Here is a 19,684-nt window from a genome sequence, read left to right as displayed (position 1 = left end):
AATTCTCTTAAAGTCTATGTTTAAAATACTCTAAGAAGGAATTATCTATATACTTTTATGTTCACACGGATTGTAAAAAGAAAATTCAAGAAATCTATCGAGATCAAAATATTCAGATAAATGATTAATTTATTCCTCATTGGAATTTGTAATAACTAATTTAGAAATCAATTAAGTGAATATTCAAAGAAAGAAATTCAATAAAATAGTAACTGAATTATCAATTTTCGAGAAAGATAGTTCAGGAAAAATCTTACTTGACTCGAACCTTGAATCAGATTATGACAGACCAAACTTTTTTGTTCTCATCCAACAGAGAGTCCGTGAAAGAGAGAAAAAAAGGATCTGAGTTGGTTGCTGCATTTAGCTTACGGTAATCCACACATATTTTGATCTTCATATTCTTTCTGGGGACTACTACAATAAGAGATATCCATGCAAATTTTTTTGGTACAATGAAACCTACCCTCAATAATCTATCAATTTCTTCCTTCACTTGTTTTGCATAATTCAAGTTCATTATGTAGCTTTGTGTAAGGTTCCTCCCTTTAAAAATGGGAGAAACACTTAAGATAGTCCGCTAAGTCTTATCTTGGGAAAAATTTCCTATTCATCGACACCTTAACCCTATAGAGATTCAAGGATACGATTCATAGGTATGACCTAGCTCTATCCCGCAGAGGGAGCGTGATTTTCTAAACATCAAATCACCCATAGGGAAATTGATCAAAAATTGGGCAACTACTAGACTTGATTTCTAGAGACAACGCTTTTTTCCTCATCTTATGCAAGGCACAGCCCGCTGACCTAGTCTTCTAGAATAGAGTTGCCCAAGAACCTAACTATCTAACGTAGGGCTTTCACTTAATCTGTTGGAAAGCTACCCGACTAATCGGGTCCACCCGTCCGTAGGATGGTGCCGTCAGGGCATTCCATCCTCCCACTTTCCACCCTACTCACGCATCAATTTGTTTTCTAATTAATACTACCACACTGTTTGACATAAATAAACATATTCCTTAATTAGGGCCCTTCTTCACAAGGTTCGTTATAACAGCCTTCTTACACAATACAATCATACCAAAGACAAGATGCAATTATATAAAAAGTTTATACATGAATCCATTTCCATACAAGCCAATCCGGCTCTCTTATTCTTATTCTGCCGATGATCTAGAATTCGGCCTTCCAGCCTCTACATGCTGGGCAAAACCCTACGGGACCATACACCTCATCGTCGGCAGCCGCTGGCGAGGACTCAAGCCGGCCTGTCGCCCTCTCAGGCTCCATCGCTCGATCCTCCCGTCCCTCAGAGGGATGTCTGCACACTAGGGTGGGCTTATTTACCGCACTAGCCTGGGCCCTCAGAACTAGGCAGCCTCATAATCTCTCGCCTCAATCGGCGATCCTTATTCTCCCAAAGGTATGAGGGATACCTTGGGCCATTCCCGGGCTTTGCTAATGACGCCGCCCGGCTACACAAGCACGGAACGGAGTTAGCGTTGAAGCCAAAAAAAAAATCTTGAATTCCAAAGATAACAACTTCAATGCAATTTTCTAAGTATAGCATTCACAATTCATGAAGATAGCAATTTCAATGCAATTTATCGAAAACAACATCACATAATTCGTAATTTCATATAATTTTTATGTCCTCATTTTAAAAGAAAAAAACACTATTCATTAATACTAATTTAAGGAAAAATCTCTTCTTTTGAAAATTAACCAAGCTAACCTGGCCACCGTTTCCTTGAGGGGCTTGAAAAGGGAGGACTGGAGCCGCATTGGGCGCATCTCCCTCCATCTCGTTGTTGCGTGCCCCTCTTGAGGCAATATTTTGCCGTCTCCGAGATGAGGCCATCTTAGGCGTCGCCTTGTAGAGCTCGCTGCTGCGATCGAAACGCTTCAGTCGGATCTGAATTTCGAGCTTGTTTGCTCACCGTATGAGCAAAAGAATATGGCGCACGAACCCTCGCTTGAGTCAAAAAACCCTTACTAAAGTCTATGCAAATGGGAGGGGGGGAATTGTGAGATGTCCTTAAGGGCAAAGGCAAAAACGTGGAGAGGGCTGGAAGGGGTTGCTGCAAGCCTCTCTGTAAGTCTATTCACACAGGGGGGGAGGGGGGAGAAGAGTTAAGGACACTGGCCTCTAGCAAGAGGGGGATGGAGGAAAATTGGCTTATCTGAAAAGAGCCAAATGAGGGGGTGTGAGAGGGGTGGCTGCAAGGGCGGCTGTACTTGCAGCAAGTACGCTACACAGGGACGGACGGCGGTACGGATAGAGACACAACAGGGCATACGCTACACAGAAATGCGTGCCGTCTGTGGAGCACCCCGGGGGTTTACATAGCTGAGGGGTGAGGGTACGGGCACTGCGCAAAGCAAGGACGAAAGGACGGTGTACCTTCAAAGGCTATGGATCAGTGGCCTGCATGGGTCTACGGGAAAGGTACGGTGTCGGTTGTCTGGGAAAGGAGTGGTACGCATGTACCTTATCTGGTCTGGGTGTCCACCTAAGGGTACGCGTGGACCATACAGTGGGCGGCCGTCCTTTGGTTCTTGGGCGGCCATTGTACAAGCGTCCTAGTAAGTGTGTACGGACCAAATTTTGGGGCGGGGTACCCAAACGCTCGCCTCGATTTGCGTATTGACCGCCCCAAGGGGCGAATTTTTTTTTTATCCGAGAGGTTCTCCTGGTCGCAGGGGTTCAGACCGTTTGTCAATCAGACGTGCGGTGGTGCATTTATTAAGGTTTAAAGGTCACCGTTTTTTAACTAAAATGATTAAAATTAGCGTATAGGCTTGATCCAGTGTCCGTTTTGGATGCTGTAAAATCCTATATTAGGGTAAAATCATGCGCAAATTCCAAATTTGGGCTCAAAATTTGAAGATTCTAAGTAGAAATGACTCAAATAATAAAATCATTGATATTTATACCATAAAAACTCATAATTACATGGACATTTCTTTATTAGTGAAGATGGGTACGTTACATCCTTCCCCCCTTAAAGAAATCGAGATGTCCTCATCTCTTCATGAATTGGGGATAATCCTTTAAGAGTGTAGCTTCATCTTCCCAAGTTGCATCCTCTTCAGGGTAATCTTTCCACTGAACTAGATGTTCTACGGAGTTGCCTTTCCCTAGAATCTATGATGCTACTGGGCTGTAATTCAAGGACTCCTTGAGTAGGGATTACAACTTGTTCATCATCAAGAATATGATCGAGACTGGGGACATATGGTTTTAATAAACTTACATGAAATACATTATGGACTTTGATATGGGCTGGGAGTTGGAGTTTATAGGCACTTTTACCTAGACACTTGATAACTGTATAAGGACCACAATACCTAGGGCTGAGCTTCTTATATTTCCCAAGTGATAGAGAACTTCGTTTGGGTCGCACTCGTAGAAGAACTTTGTCTCCTTCCTTAAAGATCCTTTCAGACCTCTTGTTGTCAGCATAATGCTTTTGTCGATCTTGGGCAGCTTTAATATCCTTTTGGATAGCCTTGGTTTGTTCCTCCATTTCTTCGAGCATTTTCCTGGATGCCTCAACTCTTATGGTTGGATCAGAGAAATTTAGAGGAGACAGGCATTCTTGCCCATAGAGTGCCTTGAATGGTGACATTCCTATGCTTTGATGATAAGACGCATTGTAGGCGAATTCTACCAGAGGAAGGTATTGAATCCACCTTCTGGGTTCCCGTCCACAGTATGCTCTGAGAATGTCTTCAATTACTTGATTGACTCTTTCAGTCTGGCCATCGGTCTCTGGATGATAAGCTATGCTAAAGCAAAGTTGAGTCCCCAGAGCTTGAAATAGAGACTGCCAGAATTTTGAGGTAAAGTCAGAATCTCGATCACTTACTATCCTTTTTGGGAGACCAAGAAGTTTGAGGACTTCCTTGATGAATATTCGAGCAACATCAGAAGCTTTGAAGGTCTTCTTTGCTGGTATAAGGTGAGCTACTTTGGTAAGTAAGTCCACTACTACTAGAATGGAGTCATATCCTCCTTGAACAGTGGGGAGACTTGTGACAAAATCCATACTAATGCACTCCCACTTCATTTGGGGAATATCTAAGGGTTGAAGCTTTCCAGGCATCTTGACACTTTCAGCCTTGATCCTTTGGCATGAGAGACATTGTTTCAAGTACCCAAGCACATCATTTTTCAAGCCTGCCCAATGAAAGCTCCTTCTTACCGCATTTAATGTTTTTGCATAACCTGGGTGTCCTGTAGTAGCAGGGCTATCATGAGCTTCATGGAGGATTAGTTTCTTTAAAGCAGGATCCTTAGGGATACATAGCCTGTGATTGAAGTAGAGGCTTCCTTCATGAGTGGAGTATCCCTTGATTAGATTCTTCTCTGTCTCTGAATGTCCCCCTTCTTCTACTAACTTTATCATCCTTTGATAATCTGGGTCATGAGATGAGACTTCTTCCACCTTGACCAGTATGGGATTATTTGGCATTGAAATTGCATTCAAGAAAGATTTGCGGCGGCTAAGTGCATCAGCTACCACATTCTATTTCCCAGGGCGGAATTTGATGTCAAAATCATATTCTTGTAGAATTTCAATCCATCTCCTTTGCCGCATGTTGAGGTTAGGCTGGGTGAAGATCCACTTTAGACTTTTGTGGTCAGTTTTACAAGCTGGAATTTGCCTCCCAAGAGATAATGTCTCCATAATTTGAGGCAATGAACAACTGCTAAGAGTTCCAAATCATGGGTGGCATAGTTTGCTTCATATTGCTTCAGCTTGCGGGAAGTATAAGCGACTGGTCTGCCTTCTTGGCCTAAGACACCACCAAGTGCTAGACTACTAGCATCGGTAACCACTTCAAATTCCTTGGAGAAATAAGGAAGCTTTAAGACTGGGGCAAAAGTAATAATAACTTTCAGCTGATCAAAGCTGTTTTGATGGATTGGCAGCCACACTATTTTGCAATCCTTCTTAAGAAGATCTGTCAAGGGTGCAGCTACCAAGGCATAATCTTTGATAAAAATTCTATACCAACCCGTGATTCCCAAGAATCCACGAACTTCACGAACTGATTTAGGGGGTGGCCATTCTAGAATATCCTTGACCTTTGGCGGGGTCTACTGAGATGCCATCTTTGGAGACGATGAATCCATTTTCTCTTCTTGGCATAGAGTTTGTGTCTGCGCAGCAATTGCAGAACTCTACGCACATGCTCCTCATGCTCTTCCATTGATTTGGAGTAGATTAGGATGTCATCAAAGAAAACAAGCACAAACTCATCCAAGTACGGGCGGAATATATCTTGCATTAGGCGGTTGAAGGTTGCAGGAGCATTGGTTAACCTGAATGACATTACAGTAAACTCATAGTGGCCATAACGGGTATTGAAGGCTATTTTGGGTATATCTGCTTCCTTGACTTTGATCTGATAGTAACCAGACCTCAAATCTATTTTTGAGAAGACTTTGGCTCCATGAAGCCTGTCAAGAAGTTCATCGATGCGAGGGATAGGATACTTATTCTTGACAGTGACTTGATTTAGCCCTCGATAATCTATGCAGAGGCGGAGAGTCCCGTCCTTCTTTTTTTGGAAAAGAACAGGTGCTCCCCAAGGAGAGCTACTGGGGCGTACAAATCCTTGTTCAATGAGTTGGGAAAGTTGCTCCTTAAGTTCAATGGCTTCAGGAAGGGACATTTTATAGGGAGTTTTTGAGACGGGTTGAGCTCCAGGGATCACCTCGATTTCATGGTCGACTTCTCGAGGAGGCGGTAACCCTGTAAGCTCGTCAGGGAAGATGTCAGAGAATTCTTGGAGCCAAGAGGGTTCTGTCTCCATACTAGGTTCAATGACTTTGTTGAGTTTGACTAAGAAAACTTGCTGACCCTTACGTGTCCCCTTGAGAAGATGTTTTGCCTTGACTACCCTAGATTTAGGTTTCCCTGTGATCCCTTGAACAGATATTACTTGGCCATGCTCATTTTCAAAAGTGATACTCCCCTGGTTACAATGAATGCTAGATTTGTTTGCAATTAACCAATCCATCCCAAGGATTCCATCATAAATACCTAGTGGCAAGACTCTAAAGTGACCATGAGTTTGCTCATTACCCAGCTCAAAATCAAGGTTCCCAATAGAGTGGCGAGATACTACTTCTTTCCCACTGGCTAACTCTACAATCATTTTTCTAGCTGTTTTTTGACTCAAGTTTAATTTTTGCAAGCACCTAGGAGAAAGGAATGAATGGGTACTGCCACAATCAATCAAAAGCTGAAATGGCTTACCGTGATGAGTGGCGGGGGCTTGGATTACACCAAATTGTTTATTCGGACCTTGGTGTTCTACAGCCGCATGGACGGTGGCGCGCTCTTCTTCAGCCGTTTCCAAGGTCGATTCTTCACTTATAACACAGGCAGTTCTAGCAACTGTTCCTCTGCAGCCTCTGCCACCCACGGCCACTGCCTCTTGCACCTTGGTGGGTAGGGGTTCCACGGCCTTGATTTCCTCTGTTACCTTGGGGGAATGATGTTGCCATCTTGGGACAGTTGGCTCTAAAGTGTCCCGGCTCATTGCACTCAAAACACAGAGGGCCTTCTCTGGAAGAAGCAGCATACGAGCGAGGGGCAAAAGAGTTGCCTTGTTGCCCTCTATTGTAGTAGGGAAAATTCTGTTGAGGTTTCTTGTAGGGTTGATCTCTAAGGTTTGCCTCAGGGTAAGATCTCTTTTGATTCTTCGGTTTGTTAGCCTTCATTTCTTTCACAAGGGGCTTAGCTCGTATGAGAGCATCCTATAATGTGCTTGGCCTCATTGCTTCAAGGCGGGAATCTAGGGGTTCATTTAGCCCTTGGCAAAAACGAGCCACTTGCGGGAAAGTAGTCATAGCTGGGGCATACTTCCGAAGGGTAATGAATTTGGAATAGTAGTCCTCAAGAGTTAAGCTGCACTGTCTAAGACTAAAAAACTCATTCATCTTTATGGATTCATGGGATGGAGGAAGATATCTTTCCTTCACTGCCTGCTTGATGTCTTCCCACGTTTGAGAATGCTCGGTGACTTCCTTGTCACGACACCACTGTTTCCACCAGAGTTTAGCATCTCCAGTGAGGCGAAACCGTGCGAGCATAGACTGATTTGCTACTCCAGTACCGGCAGCAGAGAAATAATCGTCCATCACCTCAATCCAGACTTCAGCATCCTTCTCAACCTTTGAACCTTCTCTTTTAAAGGAGGGAGGTTGCATTTGCTTGAGCAGGAGCTTCTTTTCCTGGGTATCGGTATAAAGCGCATTGGGAAGTGGAGGGTGGTCGTCCTGGCCATCATTGTAAAAACAATTTTTAAGATTACAAAATTCATATTTGCACAACGCTTAATTTTTGGAGAGTAAAACATTGAAATTATTTTATTTCCAAATTTCAACAAGGATAAGTTTTATTACAAAGATCTGAGACTAATATAATTAGTCTTATTTGACATCAAGGGAAATTCCTAGGCTTCACTATGACATAAGGGTAGAGTGGTCCACATGTGAAATATGGGGGTTTCGCTGTAGTTTCTAAGACTCTAAAAACTGATGGTAAGGGTGGTAAACTCTGGATTGGGGTAGATCCCAACACCGCTACTCTATCAGCAGGTAAGACCTGCATTACTTTGTCATACACCCACCAACGATCCTGAGGTATGCAAACCCCATCTATAGTCACCAAGGTGTCGGCCCTGGGGGTACCGACAAACCAAAATAAGCGGATCATCTTCAGCTTCTCAATCCAACGAATCCGCTTAAGGTCGGTGGTGAGGTTCCCAGTCTGATCTGCTCGGATGAAGAAGTATCTCGGCCCACGACTCCAGAAATCTCTGCCCCATCCTCTCTGAATACGAGAGAAATGAGGGAGGGATATCTTCTCTAATCTCTGCCCCATTTCTCTCTGAATACGAGAGAAATGAGGGAGGGATATCTTCTCTAATATCTGCACCATGGTGTCGCGAAACTCGAAATTCGAGGAGTGACTAGCAGTCTCGAAGATGCATTGGAAAACTAGAAATTTGGAGTAGGCATCTTCCTCTTCCTACAATCATTCAAACATCAATTTAACTTATTTGTTTAAGTAGGATATCTTTACTAATTAGCAATACGTTAGGTAAAACATTTATTACAAAACAGTCCTTAAACTGCAATTCCTAGGAGCCAAACTTGCTCTGATACCAATTGTAAGGTTCCTCCCTTTAAAAATGGGAGAAACACTTAAGATAGTCCGCTAAGTCTTATCTTGGGAAAAATTTCCTATTCATCGATACCTTGACCCTGTAGAGATTCAAGGATACGATTCATAGGTATGACCTAGCTCTATCCCGCAGGGGGAGCGTGATTTTCTAAACATCAAATCACCCATAGGGCAATTGATCAAAAATTGGGCAACTACTAGACTTGATTTCTAGAGACAACGCTTTTTTCCTCATCTTATGCAAGGCACAGCCCACTGACCTAGTCTTCTAGAATAGAGTTGCCCAAGAACCTAACTATCTAACGTAGGGCTTTCACTTAATATGTTGGAAAGCTACCCGACTAATCGGGTCCACACGTCCGTAGGATGGTGCCGTCAGGGCATTCCATCCTCCCACTTTCCACCCTACTCACGCATCAATTTGTTTTCTAATTAATACTACCACACTGTTTGACATAAATAAACATATTCCTTAATTAGGACCCTTCTTCACAAGGTTCGTTATAACAGCCTTCTTACACAATACAATCATACCAAAGACAAGATGCAATTATATAAAAAGTTTATACATGAATCCATTTCCATACAAGCCAATCCGGCTCTCTTATTCTTATTCTGCCGATGATCTAGAATTCGGCCTTCCAGCCTCTACATGCTGGGCAAAACCCTATGGGACCATACACCTCATCGTCGGCCGCTGGCGAGGACTCAAGCCGGGCCTGTCGCCCTCTCAGGCTCCATCGCTTGATCCTCCCGCCCCCCTCAGAGGGATGTCTGCACACTAGGGTGGGCTTATTTACCGCACTAGCCTGGGCCCTCAGAACTAGGCAGCCTCATAATCTCTCGCCTCAATCAGCAATCCTTATTCTCCCAAAGGTATGAGGGATACCTTGGGCCATTCCCAGGCTTTGCTAATGACGCCGCCCGGCTACACAAGCACGGAACGGAGTTAGCGTTGAAGCCAAAAAAAAAATCTTGAATTCCAAAGATAACAACTTCAATGCAATTTTCTAAGTATAGCATTCACAATTCATGAAGATAGCAATTTCAACGCAATTAATCGAAAACAACATCACATAATTCGTAATTTCATATAATTTTTATGTCCTCATTTTAAAAGAAAAAAACACCATTCATTAATACTAATTTAAGGAAAAATCTCTTCTTTTGAAAATTAACCAAGCTAACCTGGCCACCGTTTCCTTGAGGGGCTTGAAAAGGGAGGACTGGAGCCGCATTGGGCGCATCTCCCTCCATCTCGTTGTTGCGTGCCCCTCTTGAGGCAATATTTTGCTGTCTCCGAGATGAGGCCATCTTAGGCGTCGCCTTGTAGAGCTCGCTGCTGCGATCGAAACGCCTTAGTCAGATCTGAATTCTGAGCTTGTTTGCTCACCGTATGAGCAAAAGAATATGGCGCACGAACCCTCGCTTGAGTCAAAAAACCCTTACTAAAGTCTACGCAAATGGGGGGGGAATTGTGAGATGTCCTTAAGGGCTAAGGCAAAAACGTGGAGAGGGCTGGAAGGGGTTGCTGCAAGCCTCTCTGTAAGTCTATTCACGCGGGGGGGAGAAGAGTTAACGACACTGGCCTCTAGCAAGAGGGGGATGGAGGAAAATTGGCTTATCTGAAAAGAGCCAAATGAGGGGGTGTGAGAGGGGTGGCTGCAAGGGCGGCTGTACTTGCAGCAAGTACGCTACACAGGGACGGACGACGGTACGGATAGCGACACAACAGGGCATACGCTACACAGAAATGCGTGCCGTCTGTGGAGCACCCCGGGGGTTTACATAGCTAAGGGGTGAGGGTACGGGCGCTGCGCAAAGCAAGGATGAAAGGACGGTGTACCTTCAAAGGCTATGGATCAGTGGCCTGCATGGGTCTACGGGAAAGGTATGGTGTCGGTTGTCTGGGAAAGGAGTGGTACGCATGTACCTTATCTGGTCTGGGTGTCCACCTCTAAGGGTACGCGTGGACCATACAGTGGGCGGCCGTCCTTTGGTTCTTGGGCGGCCATTGTACGAGCGCTCTAGTAAGTGTGTACGGACCAAATTTTGGGACGGGATACCCAAATTTGGGGCACCCGTCTCTCGATTTGCGTGCCGGACCGCCCCGAGGGGCGAATTTTTTTTTTTTGTCCGAGAGGTTCTCCTGGTCGCAAGGGTTCAGACCGTTCGTCAATCGGACGTACGGTCGTGCATTTATTAAGGTTTAAAGGTCGCCGTTTTTTAACTAAAATGATTAAAATTAGCATATATGTAAGATCCCTGTTCCCACCGAGCAACGGATTCGGGGTACTAGCAGCGGAAGTAGCACTTCTCGCGCGAGACAGGGGTCCCACACTCGGGGCCTCGCCCACGGATATCCGGACAAGAGACTAATCCGTCGGTTTGTCCAAAACCGAAACCGGAAAAACTTCCTTTACCCGGAAAGCACGGTTGATTCCACCAGGATAACTCTTTACTCTAACGTAGTCAAGATCATTATTGATCAAACTGATCTGACTGCACCTGTAACGGTACTTGGTCAAATCAAGGAAGAACTTGCACTTGGATCATTGGGATCAACGCTTTTTTCCCCATCAAGAGGCACAGCCGTTGATTCCTATCCATAGAACAATTTCTATCCGGGATTTACTTCATCTATCGTAATAATAGAAATTAAATCTCGATTTACGGATCCATCAGTCCAGCCTAACCCCATCCGATCCCATGGGTTAGCCAACCGCCCAACCACTGTAGTGATGGGATCCAATTTGGAATTTGGTTAGGTTTTGTCCCGGGTACCAAGGAAAAGAGTTCCAAGGCCCCCTAGCCGGAAGTTCATGCAAACATAAAACTAGTCATACCACTTACACACCCAATATGAAATTGCCTTTTTCTTAGCATCAACTAGCTTTAAAACAATCCTTTAATAAAACCATTATGTCACTGATGACAATCCTCAAAGTCTCTGGTTGAATCCTTATTTCCAATCATTCTTTCATCGGTATACTTATGGCATCATTGGCAACCAAAACGCTCACCACCTGTTCTCTCAGGGGCCTTTTCCATGGTTCCTAGCTCATAGTATCCGGCAATATATTCATATAATAGAATGGAGTCTCCGTGGAAGATCAGCAAGATCAACCCACAGATCCATATAAAAGAGCCATGGACTCATCTGTTGAGGACCAGCAAGGTCAATCAACCAGATCCATGCCCGGTTTCAGAAAACAACTCTTACTCCTTATTCCAATATCTTCCACGACGCACGTGTGGGTATCTTCGGTGACCCAGAGCCCGAGCACCATATGGTCAGCACCCTCTAGGATCCTTCGCAGGTGACCTAGCACTTCACTCATAGGCCGCTTCCTTGGTCCCTCATCCACCGTACCGGAAGCTCACCATTTAAATCGAGTCGAGGCTGGTCAAGACCTCGATCGACCTTGCTACGCGAGACGTCCTCCATTGACTCTCCGTCAGCAGTTGCAACTTTAACAGTTAGGTCTTCATGACCTTAATTCCACAAGACGGTCAAAATGCTTCCCCAGCATTCATGACATAAAACAGTCATTTACAAACAGTCACAAAATACAGTTTCTAAATCGAACTCTTGTCTTTCCATATTATCCACTCTCGGACCACATTACTTATTCCACATTCCATTCAGTGTGTACTCGTTCTCATCCATTCACTCATATAGACTACATTATCTCACATACATCTTCATATTCATTATTCTACATACATATCCATGTTTGTACGTCCACATCATACATCCAATTTCACATTCATACATACGCATCTACATGCATACATCCACATCTACATTCATACATCCATACCTCCATTTCCACATCCACACATCCACATTCATATTCATACATCCACATTCACATGTATACATCCATTTTCGCATCCTCATTCATACATCCACATTCACATACATACATCCACATCCGTATCTACATCCATACATTCACATCCACATCAACATTCACATTCATACATATACATCTACATACATACATACACATCCGTATCTACATCCATACATCCACATCCACATCAACATTCACATTCATACATATACATCTACATGTATACATCCACATCACATTCATACAACCATATTACATCCATTCTCGTCCTAACACATCCCATATACATCTTAACACATCCTAACTCATCTTAACACATTCTATCACATCTCATACACATCTTATCACATCTTTTTACATCTCATACACCTCTTATCACATCCTATCACTTTCCATACGCATCTTATCAAATCTTATCACATCTCATACACATCTTATCACATCTTTTTACATCTCATACACCTCTTATCACATCCTATCACTTTCCATACGCATCTTATCAATTCTTATCACATCTCATACACCTCTTATCACATCCTATCACTTTCCATACGCATCTTATCAATTCTTATCACATCTCATACACCTCTTATCACATTTCATATCTTTTTTTTAAAAAGAGAATTCTTATATTTGATATAAGATTTCTCTACACATTTATTTATAATTCCATTTAAGGAGACTAACACTTTCGAAATTAAAATCAATCTTTTATGCATCTTCTTATGCATAATTTCAATTTGGTAGGGAATTATACTTTTAGAATAAAAGAATTTCTCTTATGCATCTAAGTTAAGCATAAAATCCATTTATGAGGAAAATCACACTTTTAGTATAAAAAGAATATCTTTTATGCATACCTATATGCATGAAATCCAATATGATAAAAGTAACACTTTTGATATAAAATTTTTTCCTTTATGCATACTTCTATGCATGAAAATTAAAAATGATAAAAGTAACACTTTTGATATAAAAATTTTCCTTTATGCATACTTCTATGCATGAAAATTAAAAATGATAAAAGTAACACTTTTGATATAAAAATTTTCTTTTATGCATACTTTTATGCATGAAAATTAAAAATGATAAAAGTAACACTTTTGATATAAAAATTTTCCTTTATGCATACTTCTATGCATGAGAATTAAAAATGATAAAAGTAACACTTTTGATATAAAAATTTTCTTTTATGCATACTTTTATGCATGAAAATTAAAAATGATAAAAGTAACACTTTTGATATAAAAATTTTCCTTTATGCATACTTCTATGCATGAAAATTAAAAATGATAAAAGTAACACTTTTGATATAAAAAAAATTTCCTTTATGCATACTTCTATGCATGAAAATTAAAAATGATAAAAGTAACACTTTTGATATAAAAATTTTCTTTTATGCATACTTTTATGCATGAAAATTAAAAATGATAAAAGTAACACTTTTGATATAAACAATTTTCCTTTATGCATACTTCTATGCATGAAAATTAAAAATGATAAAAGTAACACTTTTGATATTAAAAAAAATTTCCTTTATGCATACTTCTATGCATGAAAATTAAAAATGATAAAAGTAACACTTTTGATATAAAATTTTTTTTTTTCCTTTATGCATACTTCTATGCATGAAAATTAAAAATGATAAAAGTAACACTTTTGATATAAAAAAATTTTTCCTTTATGCATACTTCTATGCATGAAAATAAAAATGATAAAAATAACACTTTTGATATAAAAATTTAACCATTATGCATACTTCTATGCATGAAATAAAAATGGTAAAAATAACACTTTTGATAAAAAAAATTATCCTTTATGCATACTTCTATGCATGAAAATAAAAATTGATAAAAATAACACTTTTGATATAAAAATTTATCCTTTATGCATGATATTAAAATTCAATGTCTCCATGATTATAATGAAATTCTTTCAATTAATCTAGGATGATAATTCCTAGAATATGGTAGGAAGTCCTCTTTTTATGCTTTGAATGAAATTATTTTATGCATAATTTTTATAAAAATTTTGCCATAGCTCCGCTGCTATGACTGATAAATCTCAATTTTTCTAAGGGATAATGCTTATCATTAAGGAAATAATTAAAATAATCTCTAATTGGATTATTAATCCATAATGGATTGAATCATTAATATACATAAACTAAAAGCATAGAAAAAAGCCATTAATTTGGCCTCAAGCATAGCTTAATCTTAGTTTAGGAAAAGCTTTATGAAAAGCTTGATTTGGATTGAGAATGGGTCATGAGTATGACCATTTCTTGAGTGAGAGAGAGAATTTACATAAAAATCATTAGAATTTAAACATAAATGAAAATTAACTTCAATAGCATTATGTAACTCTTCACTACTATTCAAACTTCAATAGCATTTAAAAAAAACCATACCAATTAAACTTCTCAAGCTTGAGAGGGGTTGAGAAGAGAAAAACATTGAGAAATTATAGAAAGATCAATATTCACTAATTACCTTACAACTTGCTTGATTCTTTGTTCATGGTAGAGGCCCCCAACCAATCAATTGGTTAAGTATGTTGATGGAGCCACTAATGGGGATTGAAGAAAGAGGGAAGCTCCAAAAACTAGTGAATTATTAAATGAATTCACAGTTCTTGGCTTAGGTGGAGTAGAGTAACGATGCATAAACACTATATATTTTTCAACAAGGGGGAGGCTTCTATTTATAGGAAAAATTGAGCTCCTAACCAAACAAACTGATTCTAGAATTTTCTAAGTCAGTTTGGTCAATATTTGACCATTTTTAGGTCAGTTAAGCTAACTTTTTGGAACTAGACTTAAATGAGGAGAGAGGAGAGATGAAATATCTCAATTTTTATGAGTTTAAAACTCATTCAAGCATGTGAAATATGCACCTCCTTTAAAGAACTCCCCTTCCTTACATATGTGTCAAAATGGAATCATTATACCCAAAATATCTCATATTTTTAATATTGCTCATAGTTTTTTTACTAATAAACCTTGTACATTTTCAACTCTTCATCTTATGTGAAATATGCACCTCCTTTAAAGAACTCCCCTTCCTTACATATGTCATACTTTTAATATTGCTCATAATTTTTTTACTAATAAACCTTGTACATTTTCAACTCTTCATCTTATGTGAAATATGCACCTCCTTTAAAGAACTCCCCTTCCTTACATATGTCATACTTTTAATATTGCTCATAATTTTTTTACTAATAAACCTTGTACATTTTCAACTCTTCATCTTATGTGAGCATTTACTCATTTTTGGGTATCTTCTTTTACAAAATTGGATTTATCTCCTCTCTACACATGGATTGATGCTATTGGCCCATAGGAACCTTAATTGGACCATAATCCAAAAATTTCTGAAAATCTAGACCCTTAGGTTAAGGTCCTTTATACACATTTCCGATTAATTCCAATTGCACATTGGAAAATTCTTTTTGAATTTCTGTTTCAGGGGAACTTATTTTAATAGGATGAGATATTTTTCTATCCAAAAATATTCAAAATCTGAATATTCTCTTTCTAGAATATTTTCTCTCTCTAGGTTAAAACAGTTAGAAACAAATCTTTTATATTTCTGAAGAGGGATTGATTACAGGGGAAGATGCTGGACATTTTGAGAGGCTGGGGAGGAATCTTACATTCTATCCCACTTAAAAAACGCGAGATGTCCTCATCTCGCAACTTGTGATAATTTCGCAAGATTCACGAATATGAGACTTAGAGAAAAATTTTAATCAAGATTAACCACCAAGATAAGTCTTAAAGAGAGCAAGATTCAAAATACGAACAAGATTTAAACTTTATTCATTCTCGGAACTTATACAGTAAAGATAGAGGAACTCTTTACACCTCCATAAGCCCGTCCATCATATGGTCACAAAAGCAATCCTCACAAGCTGCACAAGTATAAGGTAACTCATCTATTGGAATGATTCTGTGGGTTATTGCTGCGCCTATCTCAGTGGTATGAGGTGTTCTAACAAAAGGACCTCTGAGAGGCAAGCCAAAAACGGGGTAAAGGCATATCTTCTCATGAGGAAGAAAACACGCCAGTAAGAAGACCCGCTCAGAAAACCCAGGATGCCTTGATCTCATGACGCCGTAGTATCGGGGACCCAAACCCAAAGCTTCAATAACCATGGCTAAGCGGACATTGTTACGAAAATGTTGCTGACCCCAGGGTGTTACCCTAGTTATGTCTTGATAGGTCCGCCATTTGGTCTGCGCTACAGAAGTTCCTAGGTGAGGAAAAAGTGAGCGCTCATACTGTTCTATAAAATCCTTCTTCACAGACTCACTTGCGTCTTGAAGGTGAGGAATCATTATGGATAAAACTAGTTCTTGTTGCCAAGCCATGAAGGAGATTAAGAAAGAAAGGAGATCGATGGGAGTAAGATTACTGTGAACGACAAGTAAAAGTTACGACTTATATAAAGGAAGGAGCTAGCGTAACTTAGAAGCCAACGGTAACTTGCCACTGAAGTTTTACCGTCTTTCCATGATTTGGGTTTGGCACATTTTTCTATAGAAGGCATTCAGAACTTTGAGATGAGGAGATAAAAGAAGTTCGTAAGCTAAATCACCTACTTCCTTTGGTCCACAATATCTGGGAGATAACTTCTTATACTTCCCAAGAGATAAAGAACTTCTTTTGGGCCGTACTCGAGACCAAAACCTTGATATCCAAAATATCGATTCTCACTTCTGAACTCGTTGTTCTGAATCCTTAAAAAAGGTGGGACTCTTGAGAAGTATTCAGGAAAAAGGTTCTTCCTTTTTTAAACAGAATCTTCCTATTATTTTAGAGAGAGAATAATTATAAGATCATAAAGGGAGATTCTTACTCCTGTATACCTCTAAGGCTGGGGGAGGAATCTTACATTCTACCCCACTTAAAAGGTGCAAGATGTCCTCATCTCGCAAGTAGAGGACAACTTTTTTTACTTAAGATCCAATTTATTCTGGGGTTCCTTATAGTCCGGTCAACCCAACAGAATATGGGGATAAATATCCCTTATATAGAATTCATCAATAACAATTCATTCAAATCATATCATTCATATCTTTAACACGATAATGGTCCATTAGACCGAAAAATTTTCTTCTGAACATTCCTCCACAGGAATTTTAGTCAAGCAAGTTCTCAATTTGTCATCCCTTAACTTGATCCACCAAGTCAAGTATTAATAGTAGCAATCTGACAGCACAATCCACTAATCTCATAGTGATTTTCTGAAATCATTATCATCATTCCAGTTATGAATATCATCACAAGGACTCATCCCATTCATCCTCATTGAAGCTTATTACATTTCAACCAAATTTCAGGGATCATCATTTTTCAATCAGAATCCAAATCAATTCATCAATTCTCAAACAGAATTAAAAATCATATCAACCACATTCAAAATCATCCTCTGGATAGCATTAACGCTTATAATTTCAAGTCTTAGATTTACTCGTATATACTGTCGGTAAAGAGCTGCAGTTATACCCTCGGTATATACGGATAGTCATGATACTCGAAACTATAAGGTAAATACCATCATGTCTAGGTCTCAAGCAAGTCAGGGTTCCATACAATTGCGGTACTTCCAATTGAAGACCCAATTACTAATTTACGAATTTCAATTTGAATTAACAATTTGTATGAATTATATCAAACAATTACAACCTTTTTGTGCGTCTTGATAAACTTTTGACATAATTTGCTCCTCAGTTGATCTTATTGGAGATCTATGACTTAAGTCTGATAAATAGATTTTTCTTTATCCGATCGTCCGTAAAAAAAACATTTGTATATTTATATACAAGTTGCAATAATTACATAGAGTGGCTCAGCTCCAAAATTCAAAATCTCTTCGAGAGACGCATAAGACGACGGTACTGGGCCATAGTCATGCCCTGTTACATAAGTTCTCTAACTGCGAAGGGAGTTATTATTTTCTCTTTAGGAATAAATCGACTAAGGAGTCTATAAATTCGACATGAAAGTCTAAAATTTCGAGGTGTCGAATGATATAGAATGACACCACGCACCATTTTCAGCTTTAACAGGATCATAGTCAATGAGAGATTCTGCCACAGCATTGTACGGCGGTTGCAATGGGCGTGGACATATTGCCCTGCAAACCACTTATGTTGTATTCTCTCCGCTGGGGTAGGAAAATATAAATCCGCGAAATGGCGTGCGAGTCTTGCTCGGCTTGTTTGAGTTGAAGCGGAAGAGATGAGATGCTCGAAGGCAAATGCAATCATATCTTGAGACTGGGTGAGGTCGGAAATACCAGATAAATGTGGAACTTCCATCTATAAAAACAATTTCTTTGATTAAAATTTCTCCATTAAAGAAGCTTACGGAATGAAAATACATTATGAAAACGTTGTTTCTGAATTCTTATTACCAATTTCAGATAAGAATTTAATTATCCTTATTAGCTTTCAATTTCGCTCTGATACCAACTGTAAGATCCCTGTTCCCACCGAGCAACGGATTCGGGGTACTAGCAGCGGAAGTAGCACTTCTCGCGCGAGACAGGGGTCCCACACTCGGGGCCTCGCCCACGGATATCCGGACAAGAGACTAATCCGTCGGTTTGTCCAAAACCGAAACCGGAAAAACTTCCTTTACCCGGAAAGCACGGTTGATTCCACCAGGATAACTCTTTACTCTAACGTAGTCAAGATCATTATTGATCAAACTGATCTGACTGCACCTGTAACGGTACTTGGTCAAATCAAGGAAGAACTTGCACTTGGATCATTGGGATCAACGCTTTTTTCCCCATCAAGAGGCACAGCCGTTGATTCCTATCCATAGAACAATTTCTATCCGGGATTTACTTCATCTATCGTAATAATAGAAATTAAATCTCGATTTACGGATCCATCAGTCCAGCCTAACCCCATCCGATCCCATGGGTTAGCCAACCGCCCAACCACTGTAGTGATGGGATCCAATTTGGAATTTGGTTAGGTTTTGTCCCGGGTACCAAGGAAAAGAGTTCCAAGGCCCCCTAGCCGGAAGTTCATGCAAACATAAAACTAGTCATACCACTTACACACCCAATATGAAATTGCCTTTTTCTTAGCATCAACTAGCTTTAAAACAATCCTTTAATAAAACCATTATGTCACTGATGACAATCCTCAAAGTCTCTGGTTGAATCCTTATTTCCAATCATTCTTTCATCGGTATACTTATGGCATCATTGGCAACCAAAACGCTCACCACCTGTTCTCTCAGGGGCCTTTTCCATGGTTCCTAGCTCATAGTATCCGGCAATATATTCATATAATAGAATGGAGTCTCCGTGGAAGATCAGCAAGATCAACCCACAGATCCATATAAAAGAGCCATGGACTCATCTGTTGAGGACCAGCAAGGTCAATCAACCAGATCCATGCCCGGTTTCAGAAAACAACTCTTACTCCTTATTCCAATATCTTCCACGACGCACGTGTGGGTATCTTCGGCGACCCAGAGCCCAAGCACCGTATGGTCAGCACCCTCTAGGATCCTTCGCAGGTGACCTAGCGCTTCACTCATAGGCCGCTTCCTTGGTCCCTCATCCACCGTACCGGAAGCTCACCATTTA

The 19,684-nt window shown here is 40.2% G+C and overlaps 1 protein-coding gene across 1 annotated transcript in view; it reads left to right on the top strand.

The window, feature by feature from the left end:
• LOC147623512 (uncharacterized) overlaps positions 1–19,684 on the top strand; it is a 194,747-nt gene that overhangs the window by 48,714 nt on the left and 126,349 nt on the right. The window lies entirely within an intron of this gene.

The sequence above is a fragment of the Cibotium barometz genome, chromosome 27, assembly GCF_041138505.1.
Source record: "Cibotium barometz isolate CiBa-2024 chromosome 27, ASM4113850v1, whole genome shotgun sequence".
Lineage (NCBI taxonomy): Eukaryota > Viridiplantae > Streptophyta > Polypodiopsida > Cyatheales > Cibotiaceae > Cibotium > Cibotium barometz.
This window is presented reverse-complemented; position numbering and strand designations above follow the sequence as displayed.